The following is a 20,428-nucleotide window of genomic DNA, read 5'->3' on the forward strand; positions in this document are numbered from 1 at the left end:
CTGTGTTTCCTTGTTTGTCCTCCTTTAGGGGAGAACGTGTTGTGTTAGTAACACAGAAATTGTGATGTTGAAGGCCGTGTTCATCACATTAGGTACGCTGCAGTATAGTTAATGCTCTCTGAGACAGGATGGGACCACATTGCTCATAAACAATTCACTTCACCTTCTGTGGTGCTTAAATAAAGATTTAATTTTGATCCAGAAACTTTGTCAAAATGAAATGTTTGAGGTGGTGCTGTTTTGTCATCCACTTCATTTTATGCGTTTATTTTTTTTTTGCCACATCCAAACTGGATTAAAATGGTTAAATATGTTTAGTTTGTTAAATACAGCATCAGTGTTGTTTTTGAGGCAGTAATTCTTAATATTTTATACCTGAGAGTTTGTATTTACATTTTGATAAGAAGCTTGTTTGGTGAGTTTGCAGGTTTGGTTTTATGCAGGTCAGTGAAAGTTGTGTTTATTAGTCAAGTCTGTAGTTTTTGAACGTCCCTGTTGTCCTCTTACAGACCAGACCAAACACAGTTTTCTTCCTTCAGGGGGCCCAAAAGGATAAAACCCCTTTAAAATCTGCTCAGCAACATATAATGGAAATAAGTGGGAGGCAAGACCTTGATAATGGTATAATTGCAAGATAGCTCAGCATATGTTGCTCATGACTTGGTGGCTATGAACTGAAGGCAACTTTAAAACAGTCAAGGAAAGTTGGCCCCCACGCCAGATACCACTGCAGTCATTAGCTCTCCTCTGGGATCTCCCCATTGCCAAGACCACAAAAACACACAGTTTGCTAATTTAGTCTCTCCATCTTGTGCTCCTCCTAGATCCTTCCTCCTCCTCCTCCTCCCCTCTTGCCTCTCCTCAAGCCCTTCTGCAAGGAATCTGTGTGGAATTGGCCATTTTAATCCCTTTTAAGTACTTTTTTTTTATGGTCTCCCATTCCAGGAGTGGAGCACTGGTTTGCTGTGGCCTGCTGCCTTTGATGTTCTCATTTTCGGAGAACTGGGTAATTGTAACTGGGTTACAGTGCAAGCAACAGATCTGGGACCCCAGGAGGATGGTTATGTTATAACCAATCACTCATTGATTTCAGTCTTGTCCTCTTTGAGGATCATTGTTGTGAGTTTTGTAGGATTGTTTTAGGACAGTGTCTTGTCATGAGGTAAATTGTGTGAATTTGTTTCATCCTGTTTTCCTCTTGATGCTTTAACAGCAGTGAGCCCATAGTTACGGTATGCAGAATACATCTTCTGCATGGCTCTGATTTCTTTTGGGTGCACCCACAGTATTTCTTTATTATTTTACTATCTTAACAGCTTTTGAACATCAAACCAAAGCAGCGAAGAACACTGTTACTGTTAATTCTTCATTGTTACTCTGCTAAATGTCTCGTGAAGTACAATTTGAAATCATATAAAGCATATAAAGTCACATTTAATCAGTTAGTTCTCTTTACCAGCTTATAGACCATATAATAGATATTAGGTTAGGTAGTTACTTTATTTATCCCCGAGGGGAAATTTTTTCGCTACAGCAGCATATATATATATATAATATAGATATGATAATAATAAAAGTTAATACAGGCTAAATTTGATTACAGGACAATCAATTAGTGCTTCCCTAACTTTTTCCTAAATTATATTTGTCAAACAATTTTCATGCAATACCAAATACCTTTTACGAACACGTGAATCTGCATTTTTACACTAAGATTTGATGCTTTTTCTGGCAAAGTGGCCCGAGTGGTCCCTTTTCTTTCCACTGCCAGAGGCCACACTGGCTGCCTCCTTCACGGCCTCATGGTTTTGAGTGTGATGCATGGCCACATACTGTTGCTGTTGCTCTGAGAGTGTCTTCAGTGACTTCATAATGTGGCCCAGAGAAATCCAATTTGATTGACTCAGCTTTGATTGCTGAGCCTGATTGTGTGTGACGTTGTGGGTGGTGTAATACCTCTGTCAGACCTCACACTTTGGGTTTCCCACTCAATGAGCTTGGCTGCTGGAAGCAGCTGCCAGACAGTTGCCTGTCTGGCTGTTGTGGGTGATGCGGTGTTAATCACACTGGCACGCATTGTTGTGCACTCTATGAGGCCGATAACAGTTTCAGCTGTTTACTCCTCTGACTCCCAGCACACAAGCTGTAAACACAAAACCGATATGCAGCCACCACCACTAGTTGGCAGAGCGGCTCTCAGGTTGTTGGACAGTGGCGGAGACAGAAGACACGCGAGCACCTGGCTGGACCGGAGACAGCAGTCTTGAGTTTTGATGTCCTGACAGAAAATCTACTGCGCTCGTAATTGCTCTGATAGGATTAGTAGAAATATAATGTGAGCGAGGAGCAAAGTGTAGATGTGATACTTATGCTGACAGCGTACATGGGTACAGATTTTTTATAATATTTCCTTAAAAATTCTTCCTGAAAAGTAATGTTTCTGTTCTCCCTTGAAGAGATAGATGGTGAACGTTTGGACACATTACTTTTACTATCATCCAGGTCTACCACAGTAGGAATGGCTTTGCTCTTCAAACGCAAAACACTGAGAAACAAGTGACGATGAACAGACTTACACAAGAACTTAATGTGTTATTGTTTTGCAGACTTGCAGAATTTGTAAGTCTCTCACGTCACTTTAAATCTGATTGAAAGAAACCTCTTTAAGTTTCAGGAAGATTAAGTGAAAGATGAAGGAAACGTTCATGGTGTAGACGACGTAATGGTGTGTTTGTGTGTGTGAATAAGTGAGAGAGCATTAAGTGCTCAGCTGTGGTGGTGAGTTGTACATGCTGTCTGCAGTTTCTGTCAGCTTCTTGGATGTTTTGACATGAAACAGTGATTTGTTGCTTAAGGACAGACAACAGCAAATTGGTTCCAAAGTAAGCGTGATTTCTGTTTTGAATGATGCATTTCCCTCTCTGGTGCTACAGTTAAGTAGAGCAGCTGACATTGCAGAGATTCCTTTGCTGTTGTCTTTGTTCTTTCTCTTTCAGCTGCCCCATCAGGATTTTTACTGTTATTGGAAAACTTCCCTCAATAAACAATAACCATAGGTGGTTGAGCAGTTATTTGTCCAAACAAAAAAAGAGCTTTTGATGGACAGTTGTTTGCTCAAAAAACAGCTTTTTTTTCCTGGGTAAATAAAAAATTGTGGTTTGTATGACTGAGACAGTTTTTTTTTTTAACATGGCTGTTTCCTGTAGGCTTTCAGAAATGAAAATGTTTATCTTTGCTCAGCTGTTAGACAGAATTAGTCCAATAGTAAAACACTCAACAGACTTGCTTTTGCCCTACAATTTTCTTTCACCCTTGGGTTGCAAAGAATGTACTTGATGTTACTAATATTCATGACGGGTGTTTTATTTTTCATAATTTAGTTTGTAGTCTGAGGCGTTGGTACTTTCCTGCTGAGGTGCAGTTTTTCTGCATTACTGAGAGAAAGCAGCACTCCTCAGAGTTCAGGATGAGTCGCCTCCCTGACATATGGTGTCTGACCCTGCGCTCAGACATGAACAAACTCCACTCGGTATGTACAGAGTCTGCCACAGGTTCCAGTTCCTTTCTGCTTGTGTAAGCCTGGTGCTTCTCAGTAAACAGTTGGGTGGCAGCCTCTTCTCCATCCATATCTACCGCAGCCATTTTGAGACATGCTACCTCCTTGTCCTGAGACCTGCAAGGGAACTTAAAGAAAAGTCCCTTTCATGGTGCACCCCTGATGTAATCACTGGATGAAACTTTAGTACAGTAACAACAGCAGAATCTATAAAGTGCAATTTTCTGTGCTTTTATTAGCTGTGATGCTGATATTTTCTGTTCTTTTAAAGTACTTGCTGTCACTAAATTAAAAGATATGGAGACAGACAGACAAGTGGCTCTCAGTCAACTACAGGATGTGTACATTACAGATTACATACAGTTGGTGACCTGCACAGGAAAGAATGACGGACATCACATGAACCCCCCCCCCCCCCCCCAACCTCCACACACACACACACACACACACACACACACACACACACACACACACACACACACGGATAGAGAGCAACACAGACAGAGAAAGAGGAAACAATCTTAAGATCCATCGTAACATCCTTTGATTAACCATAATATCTGCTGCTCAGACCAGAACCACGGCCTCTTTTATCATCAGCACATGATTTTCCTTTTGGAAAAATACTTCCTACTGAAAAAAGCTCAAGCAGCTCTTCGGCTCTGGTTTGCTTTTTGTGTGCTGGTTTAGCTTTTAAGACAAAAAAAAAAAAATCAGGGACAGATCTTTAAATCACCTTTACATACACGTGGGGTCATATGTAGTTACCATCAGATGTCTTTTTTCTAATTTTAATTGCAAGAAGACTGTGACAGTTGTGAAATGGGTTTTTAGCCTGTGTTTGCTTTGTGGGTTTTTTTATTTATTTTTTTATACTCCCGGTCAAGTTTGTGTAGATTTTCTTGTTCAGACAGTTGTGGAAGGACTTTAACATGGTGGAGTAAAAAATGCACCTGATTTACAAAGGAGACCATTGAGTGGACAGACCTACACGGCTATCAAAGCACTGCGCAGCCAGCAGGCAACGATTAGCAGGGCGTAGCTCAAACCACATCTTTCACTTACACACACACATTCATGTACAAATACACACTCGCAAACACACAGACACATACGCCCACAAACCTCAGGTGTATCCACACTAGACACTCCCTGTCTCTCCTTCTGAAAAGCAAAAGAAGGACTCTTGGGAAAAGCAGTGGACCTGCTTGGCCCGTCTCACTGATTGTTTTTGCTGACTTCACAAGATGAAAGACTTCTAAGAATGAGGACAATGAAGCTAATCACATTCCACGCATATAAATTTACCTTTGGTTGCCAAAAAACGGCCATGCAATCCAAAGAAATGTCAATTCTATTTAAATGGACTTGTTCACAAGAAAAGCACTTTTTAAAAACCCATACTTGTGTTACTAACAACCTTCAGCAGAAATATTCTACCTGTTGCTTTTCTAGTTCATGAAATGATGCAGCACTTTTGCATAAGGAAGCACCAATTTTTGTAATAATTTTTTTAACAGCAGATTTCTCCCAACTTGAATGCAGAGCATATTGTGTCAAAAGTCATGTCAGAAATGCAACCTCACATGGCAGTTGTTGAAATCTGGCCTTATAATCACTCTGAATTTTGATTGTGTTTTGTCTGACATCTGCTGATGATGGTCCCTCATAAAATCTTTCACCAAGTACCAGGTAATGGATAAATTCCACTGAAGCTATTCTTACTCTTTATGGGATCTGCAGTAGAGGTTGCTATGAGTCGTTTCTTATTGATCAAAGAAAAGTGATTTCTCTAAGTACACTTAGAACCGCCTCTGTCAGTGATCACATCCAGTTTCCTTTCTGTTTTTCTGACTGTCTCAAAAGAAGATAACATCTTTATTCTTAACAATTCTTACAAATCTCAGTTGCATTTTGAACCGTGGAAACCAGCGTCAGCTATTATGAGATCACAAAGATGTGGGAATAACATTTTGAAATCCGGCAGTCATAAGTGCGATCAAAAGGTTCCAAGACTGTTCCTGCAGGAACAGAGCGCAGGACAGTCATGCACCTGGGACAGGGAGAGGCAATAACTTTCCTGACTACGTTTTCCGAGTTACGTCGCTTGATGGACATCAGCACCTGTGTGACACACATTTTTGCGAGCGCTCGTATTCACAAATTTCTCTGAACTTATAGTACCTCGTATTTGCATTTTACAAACCATGTACAAGAAGCTACTTGTCAATTAGGCTTCCCACTGTACCTGAAACTGCTGTGCCTCATTAAAGTTTTGGTAAATGTAAAGGTGTGGGTGAAAAGCTGCTTGCCATAGTGAGGGGCGGGTGTCATGATGTGCTTTAAAAATGGGGATAATATCTATTATTTCCAGACTCTCTACTGTGGGACAATGTTTCTTTTGCATTAAGTCTTGACCATGAAAATATTCATTAATATTTGTGTAACAAATGTAAAATAAGAGCTAGAAAGAGAAGGACAAAACGTTTCTCATCTCTTTGCTCAAGCACATCTAGTCAATCATGATATTAAGTTGTTTTGAATGTCAGATCGTTGGTCCTGGAAAATTACATTGAGACAGGAATGCTATGTTGGGAGTGAGTTTCTGACAAGCTGACCATCCGACATGCTGTTCACACTCATCATAAACGCTGCTCATTGGTTGAATTTGGCTGTCTCATATTGCCCGTTGGCTTCTGGCAGAGATTTGGAGAAGTGGTTCCTGGTGGCCCACTGTCTGCTGTCGCAGCGCGAGACCGCTCTCCATTACCCTAATTTGGCTCCCCTACCCTCGGCATGGATGGTGACTGTGACCTTGGAAGTGTGTGCACAGCAATGAACAAAAAGGCACATAAATACAGGAGGGAGTGATGTCATCTAGAGCTCATCAACAATGCGTGTAAAGCCCCCCCGATCTCAGTCCCTTAGCCCTCACCCATCTGTCGGCATATAGTTTGCCTACTTCAAAGATGAGGAACAACAGTTTATCAGTTAATACGCTGTGGTGTTTTCAGATGGTCTTTGAAGGGGTGATAGTGGCAGTTCATTGGCTGGAGAGGTCAGCAGGCCACAGCTTTTTCTAATTACAGCGTGACCTTCCTGGGCAGACACATTCCTTCTGTCTGATTTTCCGTTTTGCTTTCATACCTTCGACAGCCTTTGTCTGTGATCTAAATGAGCACTTTAAGTGTCCCTTTTTAATGCAGACGACGATCCTGTCACCCACAGGACGTACAATGTGCTAGCTGTTCATTGCCTAACTCCGCTTTAGTGTACTTGATATTCTTCCAAGAGTTTTTAGGGTCGTGTTTTTCTCATCTATTGCCGTGTCTATGCAGACACCAACCCATGCGGTCACTGTGTCTGACTCTCAGAAAGTCTGTGTGGGTGTCTGTTGAGACCTCGGTTCAGTCTTGGGCTTGAGGCCCCTTTTCTCGCTCCTCGATCCTACTTTGCACTGCACTGCTCTGTTCTGCTTTTCTGAACAGAGACTTTTTTTTGTAATTGTGCCTGCAGATGAATGTCTTGCCGTCCTTAGCTCAGGAGGGTTTGAGACAGGCTGAACTAATGACCCTGGCTCCTTTGTGCCTAGCCTCAAAGGAACAGGGGATAGTGCGGATTGCAAAGAGGAGCGGTTTGCATAGAGTGCTTCCTCCTCACATTTACATCTCTTATTTTAAATCTACCATTTTGATATCAGTTTTTATTTGAGAACTCTGTCAGTTGAGTTCACCAGAGACTAAAAAAGTAGTTTGAGCAGCATAGACTCAGAGGTGAAGACCATGCCGAAGGAGCTCCGTAGGAGGCCTGTTAAGTGTCAGTCAGAGTTATATACTTTTAATAGTTTTTCATCTTTAAAATAAATCAACATATTGTCACTTTATTAGAGGTTTACAAAAAATTCCTACCGTCCTGTGAAACACATCAACTGAGGCAAGATTGACTGATGCTAAATTCACACAGATTTACAATTAACAAAGATTTTCAAAGATGGTACAAAGCTGCAAGATTTCCCCTGGTCCTTGTTTGCTTATGGGATTAGTCTCTTTGGAAGCATTGGGTGGACAGTTTTTGTGCTCTATCCTTGTCCATTTACCATCATTGAACAGGCTGTTGTCCAGAGGTTAGTGGTGTTCTCATGACCTCACCTGGCCCCAGAAGAAGCTCTGCCTAATGATCTGTGCTAATGGCAGTCCAACTCTGTCGTTAAACCAGATCGCCATGGCAACGCCAGACTCCAAACCACATTGCACTTGTGCCTGAAAATGAAATCCCAGTTTTGTTTCAAAGTAGCTTTATTTGTACTCATAACAAATAAAATAACACTGTTGACTGTGTTTCTTGGTTTGTTTGTATATAATATATATAGATATATAATGTACTGTATATACTGTGCATTTTATATTTTATATTTTTTGCTGCTATTTACTGCTATTTTATTGCTTTTCTATTATTCTATTCTATTATTTTATTCTATTATTTCTATTATTATCTTATTGCTTCTGTATGCTGCTGTAGCGAAAAAAATTTCCCCTCGGGGATTAATAAAGTAAATACCTACCTACCTAAAAGTCAGAAATTGTTGAAATATCCAGACACAAAAAACAGTGTGGGACACCTGAAAACTCACTGGGCTGCACTGTGACTCATCCATGTTAAAGTGCATTAAAATGATTGATATTAATATGGAGATTGTGTGCTTGGTCGTCCGTCTGTCCTTTGCTTGGACTGTAAGAGTAGAGGACATTGTTGTAATTAACCCCATATAAAACCCATGTAAGAATTTTTATGGTTTTACTTTAGAAGCATTATGTGTCTTTGGCTCTGGAACAGTGCAAATCAAACCTTCTTAATTGAGTTAAAACATCCTTGTTATCCTAGACTGTTGATCAGAGATACTAGCAGAGAGAAATGGAAGAACAACATTAAAACTGCAAGCAGTGATATGCGGGCCCTCGCAAACTGCACGTCAGATACAGCGGGTCGGGGCCCCCGCTTCCCCGACGTGCAGCATGGGAGGGTCCACATATTTCTGCTTACAGTTTTAATTAAAACAAAATTCATACTATAGCATTAAAATGGGATTTTGGGGTAGTTCGGACAAACATTTTTTATTTTTGTTGACCTTTGGTTTGGCATTAGAATGACTGCATTTACAACCTGAAACCGGCAAACCCGCAACGTAGCTTACCCTTAGAGGGGCTCGCCCTCCGTGAACCATGTGGCTTATTAAGGTAACTCGCCCTCCGTGAACCATGTGACTTACCCACATAGAGGGACTCACCCTTTTTCATACTTTTTTCTGACTTTTTGGTGTATGACCTTTTTCTGAACTGACATGCCTCAAGTTACTTCTCACTGTGAGGGAACTCAACCAGTACACAATGAAAAAAAAAAGTCTCTTTTGGACTTTTTACCTTTGGTTTGTGGCTTACCCTTACAGGGACTCGCCTTAGGAGGTCTCGCCCTCCGTGAACCTTGTGTGTTACCTCGGCGGGTAAACCGTGAACCTCGTGTGTTGTGTTACCTCGGCGGGTAAACCGTGAACCATGTGTGTTGTGTTACCTCGGCGGGTAAACCGTGAACCTCGTGTGTTGTGTTACCTCGGCGGGTAACCGGTGAACCATGTGTGTTGTGTTACCTCGGCGGGTAAACCATGTGTGTTGTGTTACCTCGGCGGGTAACCGGTGAACCATGTGTGTTGTGTTACCTCGGCGGGTAAACCGTGAACCATGTGTGTTGTGTTACCTCGGCGGGGCTCGAACCCGTGTCTTCATGAGGTCGTTTCCAGCTGGGAGTCGGCGTCGTAGACCGCAGGACTATCTTCGGTGCTGCGGAAAGAGACGTGGCAGGAGAAAGTGTACCACGGAGTTCACTCAGAGCTTCCAGAGACTCAGTCGACAGTCTGGTTAACTCAACAGATAAAAGATTCTCCTTCACCAAGGTTGATATTCATGGTTCAGATTCCAGCTGTTGATGGTGATTCAACTTTTAGTGAAGTTGAAACGTTTGGAGAAATTGAAAAAGTTTTGCATTCACAACACATTACAGGAAGATATTTAATATCACTGCAGACCTCCTTGAAAACACGTATATCTACTATCCAAATAATGTCTACGGCAATTTTGGTTGCATTTGAATTAATATCTATGGACGGTGGAGTTATAGGTTGCAGTGAGCCACAGGTCACCTCGGATAATTGGTGGGGCAGTGGTTAGTGCTGTTGCCTCTCAATCAGAAGGTTAGGGGTTCAATCCCTCCCTTTGTCATGACAAAAATAAAAAATCATACATGTTGTTCAAACCATAAAAAAAAATACCATACTATACCAAAAAGTTGCCCAAAACTAATTTTTGGGTCACTTTTTGGTCGCCACGCCACAGGCACAGCGATCGACGAAAACACATTCTTATGATAACTTTTAATTCCAAACATGTTAAGAGTGCACAGAATAAATTTCAAGTCGGTCCGACAAAATTTGTAGGAGGAGTTCGTTAAAGTACAACGTGTGAATCGCCAAAAATGGCAACTAAATTCAAAATGGTGGACTTCCTGTTGAGTTGACATAATGGTGCAATGTAACTTTTTTGTACATCTAGGTGTGATACACATGTCCACCGAATTTCATGCATGTAGGTAAACGTAGCCGCCGAAGCATCTCTTTAGGGGGGCGCTAGCGAGCCATTTGGCCACGCCCACTTGCGACTCCACTAAAATACTTAATTTTTCGCTGGGAGTCATGTGTGTACCAACTTTCTTTTTTTTTGGGAGTGTGATAAATCCGCCAAAAATGCAGTTGTTTATGGAGAGTAATAATAATAGCTTGAATAAGAATAGGGCTTTCGCACCATCGGTGCTCGGGCCCTAATTAAGAAACATAAATCCAGTAAAAAAAGATGGAGTGTGTGTGTAATGTTGTATGCCTGGCTTTTCTTTAGAAGGCCTTAGGCGCACCTATAAATTGTAAAATGTCTTTCCAAGTTACTACTTAATTTTATACAGTGTTTAAAGTATAGACAACATCTGACTACCTTTGTTCACTCAAAAGGCTCTGATGATGATTAGTGTTGAACGAGAATGGATGTTTTCTCTGCAGTGTGGGATTGAACTGCGTTGACTAGTCTGGAGTGTGATACTGAGGAGGCCTGTGGAGAGATATGCATAGTGACACACAATACGACTTGCATGAATATCAATATAACTCTCCAACCAGGGCTGTCAACAGTGGATCGGCCTTAATTTATTCCAAAGATCTGATGAAACAAGGTCAAACCTTTCTCAATTCAACATGGCCACTTGGTTCATTTAGATTTTCAAGGAGGGTGAAACATCTACATTTGTGTCATGTGTGTCATCGTCTTTTGGCTACAAAATGCCATCCTGGAAGGATGTAAATGCATTTTTGTTGGGTGATAGCAGTAACACCTGAGAAATAGACTGGTGGTCTTTGTCTTTTTTCTATTTTTCTAACTAGGAAACTACAAGTGGAGCTAATATTATTCTTAAATAAGTGATTACAATGGGAAAGTGAAAGTGATTTCCCATTGTAATGCTCAGGCTTGATTTACCACACGTCTCTCAGTGCTATGTTTCAGTGGTAGACATCCAGTGCTGTTCTCTCTGCATTGAGTTTAACTTGGAAACACTACTCAGCAGCAACCTTGAGACTGGTTTATGGCATGAACACACATCGTAGGTCTGCAGGATCTCTCTATCAGTTTACTGCAGTTTCTACGCAGAACTGACAAAATGAAGGCAGTTAGCCGATAGGAGTGTGTTTTCACGATTATACACCTGGTCTTTTCTGTAAAGACTTTTCTCAGGTAGGTCACACAGTTTGTTGGTATGTTTAGTACTATCCTCTTACTCGGTGAGAATAATGTAATTAAAATCTGCTTCACTTGACATTTTTCAAGCATATGTATGTAGCATACAGTATTTCTCCTCTGTCAGTCCCTTTATCGGCCTTCCTGTTTCTTCCCTGTCACAGATCTGGAAATAAAACATGGTGAAGATACTGGCTGGTTCATATTTTTTTCTCATACCCACTTAGATTGCCGATTTATGAAGAGAAATGGGAAATGTCATGGTCCCTGCCCAATGCCACCCCTCCCCTCCTCCTCTTCCCCTTCTACTTCTTCCCCCACAAGACACATTCATACTCCTCCCTGTCAGTCACTTTTCCCCTGAGGGCCGGTGGGAAGGCATTGCGGAGCTCGGGCTACTGCAGGGCTGTGTATCAGGCAAAGAGATGTGTTTCTGGACTCAAAATGTTCTGCAGTCTGACTTTACCTACAGCATCTTAATTTGCCATAAAATAGCAAATTTATTCTCATAAAGTGCAGATGAAATAGATTTTAAGGTGTTTCTCCTTCCGACAACCTTAGAGACAATTAGGGACACTATCAGTAAGAAAATATGTAGAGGGGACTGCAACCAGATTGGATTTGGCTTTTCAATATGAAGATTCAACAATGCATTTCCTTCCTTTTCTATATAGACTATCTGGCTATATAGCCAGATAGCCGCGCCCCCCCCCCCCCCCCCCCCCCCCCCCCCACACACACACACACATGTGATTGAATGATTGTTACTGGCAAAATTGCGATATAGTGGAAAATAGGCATACTGAAGGGACGTTGGCAGTTTCCTAATACACAAAAATATAATAAATGTTAAAAGAAAAGAAAAAGAAAGATGTTACATTGCTTGCCCTTTATTTCTTATGTGCTTGATTCTGTCATAAAACCGGGTTGAAGTTATACAAGTGAAAACAAACCATGTAGCAAGAGAGCTAACACGGTCGGTTTGCTTTATTATTTATTACTGAGATCAGTCTCTGTTTTATGGTCTTTTGTCAGGCTGTATTGTACAGTATTATGACTGTTTCTATGGCAACCACTGGCTGCGTAAAGTGGTCTGAAATTAGAGTTGCCTCATGGGAAAAGAACTGATGCCTCCACAGATTGGTTGCACAGCTTTGCTTTAATAAGTAATTTTTGTTTAAAATGATTTAGTGGATTTTAAACTAGAAAGATTTGCATCTTATTAACATATTATATCTAATTTGTCCTTCATCATTATAGATGACTTGCACCGAAGACCATCCCCCACTCGGTATTCTTTGTTGTCTGGCTCTCTCTCCTCTCTGTGGGTCGCTGTGTGTTAAGCATGACAGCTTTTGTGGGACTGTCACCCTGGTCTCGGAAGTACACAGGGAATCCACATTGGCACTCAGTCTAGCGAAAGAATTCTCCTCTTTGGTGGATTGTCCCGTGGTCATCGTGCTTTGTGTGTTGACTGAAAGAATCTGCATTAATTATAGTCTTTCCTCATTTTCTCTGTAGGTCATAAAAATTAACTAGTGGGAAGCTAATATTTGTGAGTGGTCCTATATGTGCAGTATATGTATATAGAGAAAAAATGGAACGGATCATGATTCATAGGGTCTAAATTGACTTTACTAGCTTTTGCCAATACAATTTGCACTGTAAACACGACTCATTGTGGCAGGCAAGGTGGTTTGGATTGAGTACTACAACAGTTACACCACTGTTACTCTGATGAGTCACTCATTCTGTCTTTGGCATGTATCAGGATTTTTTAAGACTTTGCTGCATTACATAGTCTTGCCAATGTGAGCTTCAGAAGACACGGCATCAGTCACACTAACATGTTAATGTGCATCTGCGTCCCTTCTTTTTCACTGCTCCTCTAGATTTAGGTTAAAGCTGGGTCAATGTTTGGTGACAAGGCTTGTGTGAAAATAATGTTCATGTTTTGGTATTTAATTGTCATTCTATAGAAAGAGAGAGAGACTGACTGATCTGACAGAAATAAAAAGAAGACATGTTTGCTAATGAGCATGTTTATAGTGTGCAATAAAGACAGACAGGAAACTGAACTAAACTTGTTTAGATCATTATGAAATTTTGTTTTGTACTTAAAGGTCCCATATTTTATAAATTCGGATTGCCATTTCTTTTTTGATTATAAAGCAGGTGTAGCTGCTGTATAAAATACTGTAAAAGAGAACAGCTCACAGCCCCTATTCAGCCACTGTGTTTTTTTAACCAGTTGTTTTGACCGCCGTCAGTTTGTGATGTCACTAACTCGCGCACCTGTTATAGGTCCCTCCTCAACACAGCCCACTGTCCCTCCTTTTATGTGGATGAAAACAGAGCAGTCATTCTGTCACGGAGCTATCGAGCTACAAGACCGAAGGAAACCTGTGGTTTGCCTGCACATTCACCAATCAGAAAGAGAATCAGCTAATCAGAAGAGAGGGTCACTTAAAGACAGACACAAAACCACCTGTTCTTGACAGCTCCAATGACAAGAGAGAACAGACAGAGATGTGCAACTATAATGAAATAGTTTTTGTTACTTCAAAACCACAAAAATATAATTTTGTTTGATATTAGACTGCAAATAAATAAAGTGTAAAATATTGGACCTTTAAATATTTTAGGGGTGAAGAGTACTGAACTACATTGCAGACTCAAGTTTATGGAAATAGTGACAACGAGAGTGCAACCTGTGGCGTTTCAAATGAAAGAGTCCAACACACACTCAATGCGCCTTCATTGGACATTCATCAGTTGTATGTCTTATAAAAGATATGATGGCAAGTTTTGAACACCTCATGCTGTGGACACAATTCTTATTGCTGAAAAGTTGATATGGGCCGCACACGTATTAATGGAAAAGCTGCCGTATTATAAAGTGTATTTGTTTTTTTGTACACTTCCCATTTGTTGCCTGGCATAAACCCATGCAGTGTGCCTCTGCTGGACAATGGAGAGGGTCTGTATCTTTCAGGGGGGGCATTGCATTCCCTCACCAGGAGTGACAGATCACATGCCATCGCACGGATTTACTTGAGAGGAGAAAGACACTATCCAGATTTATACCCATGAAAGACGTTTCAAAGGAGTCACCTTTGTGAACTGGGCCTACGATGCTAGCTGGAATAAAAAGGTCCCTTAAACCACGCATGAAAAATTAAATCAGTCTTAATTCATTGTGGTTGATTTTTATTTGATACGGAGCATCACTTTGGCAACTGGCCTCAGTTGAAGGTTGTACAGGACTCTAATATTCCACATATTATGAAGAGACTGCAACAGCAGCATGGGAGAGTGAAGTTAATTAGTTTGCACAGTTTTAAACGATGAAGATCTCTCTGTCATCAGCAGTCATTCATTTGAGGTTTTATATTTCCCTTTTTATGAAGTTTTAATGAAAAGTACACTTTTTCTATCTTTATGGCATCACATCAAATGTAGGAAAGAGTGAGTCAGACCATTGGTTGGAATAAGCATTTAAGATTGACTCACTGACCTGCTCAAATAATTGATTTGTACTTTAATGTGTATTTTTCTAAATCAATGTCTTGAAATAATATTGAACTTTTTTTTATGGGTTGGGCATGTCCTCGTGGGCTCTGGACCTTCACTTTGATGGGGAAGAAAGAGCATGTAAGGGACTGTAATCATTTTGACATCATCCTGGGGCAGCGCTGTATAATTAGAAAGGGCTGATTTCCTCAACCACAGCAGGGGCTGAAATTGCAGGCCTTGCCCCGACCAGGGTTTTGGAAAGTGACTGAAATAGAACTGGCGAGTTTCTGTCCTTGTGTCCCTCTGTGTAATATAGTATCGGTCAGATGGCAGCGCAGTCACCATGACACACTGCTGCCTATTCACCAGCACTTGGATGACAAGCTTTTATGTGGCGCCTCTTGTTTTCAGAACCAGCTACCAAAATTACAACTTTGTCATAATCTCTTTAACATGCAAGACGGATGAAACCTGTATCGGCCATGACCTGCTGCGACTGCAGCAAGTGAACAGTCCGCTGGCAGCTTTTACTCTCTAACCAGTGTAGCCTGTGTTCAAGTAGTGCTTCCCCTGCATACCGGTGTGTGTGATGCACTGCAGCAGTTGTCATGACCCAACGCAAAATCCCAAATAATACTTCTTTCATTATAAAATCTGGAGTGTATTTTTCACCTGATAAAATGTCAATTTTACCAGGTGGAAATCAAAGTGCTGTCACAGGAACTGATGTGAAGTTTAAATATGCAGCAGGGTGCCATTTCAGAAGTTTTTTTTTAATTATAATACATTAAATGAATAAAATCTCCAAATTCCTCAGATAGGGGCTTTACAGAAATAGTTTTGAACAGATAGTGTTAATGATGATACTGTTTATGTATCATTTAAAGGAATTTAAAATGAATTGTATGCTTTTATTCTAGAGTTAGACTTGAGTCTAGACTTGAGTGGTTTGAGGAAATGATGAGCGTAAGATATCGGTGGATGCAAAATAGGCCTGCAGTCATGATGAACGAATGATTCTTGGTCTGAAACCCTTAGCTCACCAGGGTAATTCATCGAGTAATAACTCCCCCAACCACACAGGAAACATAAGGTATTGATTTAGAATCAGCATTTGAAATGTCAGGATGAACACTTGTCATATGTTTTGTGTTTAATGCTCACTCCTAATAGAAATTGACTTAGGTTTCCTGCATCATATCATCTCTATTTTCATATCGAACCGACAATCGCACACACACACTTCCCTACGGACCGTTGGAGGTGTCCGTGTCAGTGTACATGTCCCACTCAGGTCAAGATGACAACAGGTCCTGGCCTCCAGTGAGTGACCCTTGGATCACTCACAGGTTTTTCCACGTCTGCAGGCGTGCAGAGGTGTCATTGCAACCTTTCTGCTTCCTGTGTCTGGCATTCTTCTTTGTTTAGGAGCCCTTTTAAAACACAGGACAGCTTTGTGTCCCCTCTGGTGAGGCAGAGGCGTGCAGAAAATGGGTCTCTGTTTCTGATTAGCCCAGCGGTCCAAACAACACTCATTTTCCTGAAGAGAGAAGAAGGATGCTTATAGTAGCTTGCTCCTTGCATTTGAGTTTTCTACAAACCTCGGGCTGCAGAACGGAGTCAGTGCTAATTTGCTGAAGTCCTGAAAACAGAACCAAAGCTAATTGTCGTTACTGTGGTTCACCACATCTGCAGTTAAGATTTAGCTGACGTATGGTCGGCATTACTAGGTATTACATGTTATCTTGAGGTTGATAATTCATACATTTTAATTTGTGGCCATGATGAGTGGGCAACTTTGATTCTGCAGAATAGATTACCTTGGTGTTTGCCTGCCTGCTCCATGGCTTCAATGGTCTTTCCATTCAAGATCATTTTTTTTAGTAAAGCTAAACCTGCTTTTTACATCTAGAGAGCAAACGAATAAGAAAGTAGTCATTTGTAACTCTTTAGCTCTGACACATGTGGAGACAAACTTCTGTATTTTGATGTGAGGAATATCCAGTCCTACATTTCAAACCAGCAGTTTACTGGACAACTAGATTGTATCTCACATCACCACAGCTATTTTAACAGGTTTCTCTGTTTGTAATTCTTTGAGATTATCATTACATTATAGTCTTTTTACATGGGGAACCAAAACAGTGTAGGCGCCTCTTCTTTAATCAAGATTAGCAACAGCATGAAATGTGAATGTTTTGTACAGGCATAATCTTACCATGACAAGGGACAGAGCTGTTGTGAACACCTATTATGGTTTATTAGGTACATCTACTGTGGTAGAAGTTCAAAGGATTCACCTTCAAGGCTGACCTTGCAATTTACAATCTACGAGAAACGTTTTTTGGATTTTGTTATCGGAGACTTTCAATGTTGATTAAAATGTATATTTGACAGGATTCCTTTTGTTTTTACAGCAACTCGTATGTTTTACTGTGAGGTTTTTCAAACACCTGTTAATGATAAAATAAGTAATGCACAGACTATGAAAAGTGAATCTTTTCCTTCTTATAATCTTACCACGATTTCTCATTGAAATATTGTCCTTTCAGTTTTACAAATCTGATAAAGCCTCAGGTCAGAGACACTAAGCTGACAGTAGGCGGTCACTGTAGTTAAGGGGAGAACAAACAGTGATTGTCACTGAATTACTGGCCAACTGGCTCCTTTGCAAGGAGAGAGATGCAACTGATATTGTTTGTAATCTTCAAAATAAATATTATATTAAATATATACAAACCACAAGTTTTAGATTAATCATTATTCTGCTGTAGCCCTGCACAGATAGACAGAGGAATGTTATGAATGGTATCCTGATGAAGATGAATGACACCTCTAAAAAAACACCTTTTTCTAATGAAATACTTGAAATACCAGCAAAGCACAGGCAGCCGGTGTTGTTAGTCAGTTACATGTTATCTCTAGTTTGTGGTCAATGACACAACCTTATTTGCTTCACTAACTTAATGTCCTTCTAATGTGTCCCAGAGGGATGAGAAATGCTCACAAGCCCATGACCCCTGGTTTCATTACACGTTATATGGCTCTGTTTTTCTCAGATCCTGGTCTGTTCTGCTTTTTCCACCTCTACTACTCATCCTTGTTTGTATCCCTGGCGACCTATTAAAAGACTTTTCTCTCATGTTCTTTTCTGGCAGGATATTCTATAGTGTTCAATTAAGTTCATGAACACCAACAACTCTCCCTTTTTTCCTTTATGAGCCAGAATTATTGCAGCAATGCATTCACATGTACTTGTATTTGAAGTCTTAGTGTGACCTGTTTGCAGCCAAGGGAATCTTAAGAGGAAGGAGAATCAGGGCTCGGCCCAGGCTGTGTTCAGTGGGGAGAACTTCCTACACTTAATTGGGATATTGTTGGTTGGCTGGAGAGAGCCCTTTAGAAAACTTCAGTACTTAACCAAACTGTCCTCTGTGGATGAGTCAAAGTTTGAAGATCGGGGAGAAATATGGTTGAGATTTGCCCTGACATGCTCAAGGCTCTGGACATTGTTTGGATGTCACAGTCGAAACACCTCTTCAATGTTGCATGGAGGTTGGGGAAAGTGCATGCGGACTGGTACTGGTGGTTCCCATTCTTAAAAAGGGGGACTGGAAGGTATCACACTGCTCAGCCTCCCGAGGAAGGGATATGTCTGGGTGCAGGCAAGAAGGCTATGACCGATTGTCAAAGGTCAGATCCAGACTACGCTGTATAGACTGTCTACTTCAAGGGTCTTACGAAGGGGAAGTGTGGGGTATCGGGGCTGCTCGTACGAGCGATCGAGTCCTTGTCTTGCCTTGTTGTGTCTGTGCTTTTGGCCTGACACATTTCCAGTTGTAATCTTCATAGATATGTAGGTCCGGTTTGGTACCTCAAACTGCATGTCTGCTCTTTGCAGATGATGTGGTTCTTTTGGCTTCATTAGACGTTGACCTTCAGTGTGCACTGGGGGGGTTTACAGCTGAGGGTGCAGCGGCTAAGTAGAGAGTCGGCACCTCAACGTCTTCAGGCCACGGTTCTCTGCTGTTCTTCCAAGTTGACGGTGAGTTGCTGCCCCAAATGAAGGAGTTTGTGTATCTTAGAGTCTTGTTAATGAGTGATGGTGAAATGGAGTGACAGACTGACAGGAGAATTAGTAATGTGGATGTTGTAACAGACTGTCGTGGCCAAGAGAGTAGTTATCATTTGATCTATGTTCCTACCCTATACTACTGCAATTTACAACTTAAATAAACTTCTCCATTGCAAACAGTTCTTTGGGTACTATATGTTAGTGCACTGAGTGGAGTATGTCTGGTGAGTTTAGCATTATAAGTTGTCTGAACTGTCTTGCTCACAATATTTGAGTCTTTAAAACCGTAGATTCAAGAGCAACTCCCTGCTTGATTGGCTGTTTTCTCTACATGCCTGGAGCATCCTGCTTGTGTTAAATGGTTGCATAACAGTTAGCTGAATACCTTGAAACTATATGAATGTGAAAGACTCTTTGTTGTTGTGTGAAATCTCATTTGACGAACTGAAAATTGTACCATTAAGATCAAAACACCACTTTTGCTTTGCTTCTGAACAGCTGACAGTTGGGGTTTGAACATTCTCACCTGATGTGTCTGTTTTATGTTCACTCCAAAATGCCATCCTGTGAGAATCAAGCTGTTTTCTGCAGCAAGAAATGCTGCCAAGGTTTCCTCTTGAGGTTTCACATTCTTGGCATTCAGAGTCAGGATTGTTGTAAAAGAAAATGGTTCGTACATCATTTCAGTTGAGTCAGCTACGAGGTCATCTTTATTCATCTAAAGTTTCAACAAAAGGCTTTTGCATTCTGGTGCTTTTAATGTAAAGTAAATCACAAGATCTGTCACTTAGATTGTCCCTATGAATTTTACTGAACTTAATGCGACCACTACGAGCAAAATACTACATCAGTCACTTCCACAGTTCGCATTGTGGTCGCAGGGTTTCAAGATGATTCAAAAAAGTCATTCATGGGATTTTCAGAGCTTGACCCCCTGAAGAAATCCCAATTTGTTGCCCTGTTGTTAAACCGTACACGGTATCTGTTATATTCCCCCAATAAAGCTAAATTTAAAGGCCCTATGATAAATTGTAATACAGGAATACAATGACTGTTGCTTTGGTCCAAAACAAGTTATGTAAGGGCTTTTCCTATTTGGCTTTCAAACAAGGAAATATAAAAAGAAAAAAACAGCAAAATATAATCATGTGGATTTAAAAAGATTTTTTTTAAAAAGTGCACACAAATTATTGTGTAATCTGTGCCTGCATGTTTCTATTCATATCTCAGAGCTCGGTTTTACCTCATTGATTTATTGGATATTAATCATATTTCTTGATGTTATGTGAAAAAAACGGTATTAAATCCACTGTAGGTCTTTGCAGTTTTTCACTTTCATATTACAACGATAACCTATGGTCTTGACTAATATCACACAAGACAGTGTGTACTACATGCCAAGTTTAAAATAGAAAAAGAGATGAAGTAAACAACTGGGTTGTAAAGCTGGGTGTT

The 20,428-nt window shown here is 40.7% G+C and overlaps 1 protein-coding gene across 7 annotated transcripts in view; it reads left to right on the forward strand.

Moving 5' to 3' along the window:
* The window catches only part of tanc1b (tetratricopeptide repeat, ankyrin repeat and coiled-coil containing 1b), a 104,440-nt gene that overhangs the window by 14,770 nt on the left and 69,242 nt on the right, over nucleotides 1-20,428 (forward strand). The gene's annotated exons all lie outside the window — the stretch shown is intronic.

This window comes from Embiotoca jacksoni, unplaced genomic scaffold (assembly GCF_022577435.1).
Source record: "Embiotoca jacksoni isolate LCO1_2020_lvr unplaced genomic scaffold, fEmbJac1.0.p SCAF_2, whole genome shotgun sequence".
In the NCBI taxonomy this organism is placed as follows: Eukaryota; Metazoa; Chordata; class Actinopteri; family Embiotocidae; genus Embiotoca; species Embiotoca jacksoni.